General features: G+C 42.3%; 1 long non-coding RNA gene across 1 annotated transcript; it reads left to right on the plus strand.

Annotated features, from left to right (window-relative positions):
* The first annotated feature begins 873 nt into the window (after nt 1-873).
* LOC120858852 lies at nt 874-2,502 on the plus strand. Its single transcript, XR_005719954.1, has 2 exons — nt 874-990; nt 2,407-2,502. It is a non-coding gene; the product is annotated as an uncharacterized LOC120858852 (long non-coding RNA).
* The last annotated feature ends 1,207 nt before the right edge of the window (nt 2,503-3,709 follow it).

Here is a 3,709-nt window from a genome sequence, read left to right on the forward strand (position 1 = left end):
TGACACTGACTATGCTATCTGTTCCCTCAGACCAGAAATGATTGTTGAGAGAGGACAACAAAGGGAAGGAGTCACAGTTCTGACTCCTGCAGCCTACTGAGAGCCAACCCCTCAACTGACTGTTTCCTTCTTCCTCAGTATTCTTCTCTTTCAATATGTCATCTAGTAAACCTGCAAAGAAGCCAGGTCTGGTTCATTTTTAGTCTGATTTTTTGCTTAGCTGTGTCACAGTACCTAATTAAAATTTGCAAGTTATTTAGTGACCCCTGTGTGGGCCATCATGTTGTCTCTCTCTCTCTCTCTCTCTTTCCTAATATTGCTCCACCTGGTTTTAGAGCCAGAGAGGTTGACATATACTCTCAATGGGCAAGGCTTGGGGTCATAGTTGGCAGGTTATGTCAGTGACCCAAAATATATCTGGCAAGCATAACTGACATGATTAATCCCTTTGGTGTTTTTTTTTTTTTTTTTCTGTCCTTGGAGACATATTCTGGTGATTCTAAGATATCCAGCACCTTCTTTTTTGCCAAAATTGAAGACACTCTTTTTCTCAAGAGCATAGAGCTAAGACTCAGTTTCACTAGTATGTGGGTACTGCAAAAAGAAGAAATGATTAGGAAGGATGTTAGTGGTCGAGAGGAGTACAGCAGAAAGAAGAAGTGAGTAGGAAGGAAGCTAGTATTTGAGAGTTGGGTTCAGGAGGAAAGAACTTTCCAAAAGTTTATCAAAGATCAAAATGAGAGGGAGCCTTCCATCACCTAGTTCCTCTCTCTTTGAACCAACTCAGATTCAAACTCAGACAACGATTTTCCCGAACCACCTTCTGGAGGACCTGGAGGGCCACCACCTAGACCCCCTCCTGATGATGAAAATGAAGGTGAGAAACCTCCACCAGGGCCACCCCCACAAGGGCCACCTCCACCAGAGGAGCAACCTGAGCAGAGTCCAGACGAAGACTCACTATCCGAGTAATCTGAAAGTCATTGACAGGTATGACTCCAGCTCACTCTCCATCAAGGGCCCTAACCCTAAAGGTCTCACACGTTAGCAAGTCATTGAATCAACAGAAAATATGTGAAAATTGCATAGTCCTGGACACAGGTCCTAAAGGTGTCTATTCAGATAGTCTGAAATAAGGGAGCAAAACCTTATAATCATTACCAGCTAGCTATCCAAGGTCATTTCAATTTTGACCAGCAAGGACCAGAAATAGCCTTTTCTCTAATGACCACATGTCCTAAAGTGGGTTGCTTAGTACACCATGTTCTCCCTTGTCCTTTTCTCTGCTCATCCTCCAGCTCAATGACCTCTCTTCTCAAGTTTGCACCTGACCAGGTCTCTCAGTAGGGAAGGTAATGGCAACCCACTCCAGTACTCTTGCCTGGGAAATCCCATGGACGGAGGAGCCTGGTAGGCTACAGTCCATGGGATCTCTAAGACTCGGACACGACTGAGTGAATTCACTTTCACTTTCACTTTTCACTTTCATGCACTGGAGAAGGAAATGGCAACCCATTCCAGTGTTCTTGCCTGGAGAATCCAAGGGACGGGAGCCTGGTGGGCCGCCATCTATGGGGTCACACAGAGTTGGACATGAATGACATGACTTAGCAGCAGCAGCAGCAGGCGTCTCAGGTCCACTGTCTCGACTAAACTACACAAACTATACTTTAATTTTAAGTTGCTAATTTATCTAGCTAAAATATTTCCTTTTCAATTAGTATATGGTCAAGGTAAAAAAATAACCACACAGAAAAGTATGAGGCTAACTCTGAAAGGCATCCACGTCCTACCTTCCCACTTCCTTTCCCAAAGGCCATCACAGTTAACTCTTGAACATTGTCTTGGAATCATTTACACCCTTTAAAACATAATTATCTTTTTTGTCAACAAATGATGTCATACTTTAAGCAATTTTATAGGTTGCTTGTTTCAAATAACATAGTTCTTAAAAATAGCCATAACAGTTCATAAAGCTATATGGGTCCGTTTAATCCTCATTTTGTTTACTTTTAAATTTCTGCTATTTCATTGTCTGGCTGTGCCATGATTTCTTTAACCAACCCTGTATCAATGGACATTTAGGCCAGTATCAGCTTTTCACTAGTTAAAAATTGGTTGCAGTAACCATCTTTGTAAACACATATTTGAACACTTTAAATAGCAACCAAGAGAAAAACAACCTAAGGACAACCTTTTATATGCAAGCAACAATTTAGAGCTTGCAATAAAACATTATTTATTAGGTGCACAAAAATGACAGATCAAAAGAAATTTGGCAGGAAACAGAAGAGGGAGGAAGAAGAGAAGGGAAATGTGAGCTCTTAACTACTTCCCTCCACTGTTATCTGCAAGGATTAGAAACCACCTGCCCACCTTGTGTGAACCTCCTCTTTTGCTTTTCAGAGCATGAGTATGAAGATACCAGTCCTTCAGAAAGCCATGACATTGGGAGAAGGCAGTCTGTCTTCAATTTACCAATAAAATAATCAGCATTCAGTTTCTGTGTGTCACGTCTCATTCTGGGTGTTTGTGAGTCTGAAATTTGAGGGCCAGGAACCCAACCTAAGAACATCCAAGACCAGTTCTCACTGAAGCTTCCAGCAGCTTTCCTCCTGGACTGCCTTCTTAGAAGACATTTTCCCTTTGTTCTTTGCTTAGGGACTGGGATGTGTATCTCCTTTCTACCTCCTGTTGCCTCCCCCTTCCACCTGACACCTTTATTCAGAGCCAGGTGTCTTTCCTATCCTTCCCTAGTTTCTATAGCACTAACGTGGTGTTTGTTTTTGTTTTTTTTTTAATTTTCACACCTTTCTAATAATTTTAGGGAAATAAAGAAAATATTGCAAATGTGAAAAAGTGGCAAGAGCTGAGGGAATCCTTAAAATTTCTGAAAGAATTGATCCAGTTTCTAGTAAAATAAATATGATACTAGGTCCCTATACCCTCAAGCTCATTACCATGCCCCCCCCCATTTTAAATCATTTCTGTTTTCTTTCTAGATCCTCCACATTTCTATAACAAAATGTGAGTCATTTTCATAAAGAAGATGGCACACCATTTCCAAAAGGAAGGAAAATTTGGAGTTCTTCAGACATGAGTTATCTGTTTTTATTAGCTGGACTGTTAAAAGCTATTTCAACTCTCAGAGCCTTAATTTCCCTATCCACATAATATTAATACCTACCCTAGGGCACAAAGAGTATCAAATACCATACACAAAAAACTAGCAGAGGAACTTCCCTCGTGGTCCAATATTTAAAACTCTAACCTCCCAATTCAGGGGACCTGGTTCAATCCGTGGCCAGAAAACTAGATCCCTCATACTGCAACCGTAGATCCCTATGCTGCAACTATAACATCAGCTCAGTCAGTCAGTCAGTTCAGTTGCTCAGTCGTGTCCGACTCTTTGTGACCCCATGAATCACAGCACGCCAGGCCTCCCTGTCCATCACCATCTCCCGGAGTTCACTCAGACTCACGTCCATCGAGTCAGTGATGCCATCCAGCCATCTCATCCTCTGTCATCCCCTTCTCCTCCTGCCCCCCAGTGCCTCCCAGCATTTGACCCTTTCCAATGAGTCAACTCTTCACATGAGGTGGCCAAAGTATTGGAGTTTCAGCTTCAGCATCATTCCTTCCAAAGAAATCCCAGAGCTGATCTCCTTCAGAATGCACTGGTTGGATCTCCTTGCAGTCCAAGGGACTC

Source organism: Oryx dammah, unplaced genomic scaffold (assembly GCF_014754425.2).
Source record: "Oryx dammah isolate SB20612 unplaced genomic scaffold, SCBI_Odam_1.1 HiC_scaffold_29, whole genome shotgun sequence".
NCBI classification, from domain to species: Eukaryota; Metazoa; Chordata; class Mammalia; order Artiodactyla; family Bovidae; genus Oryx; species Oryx dammah.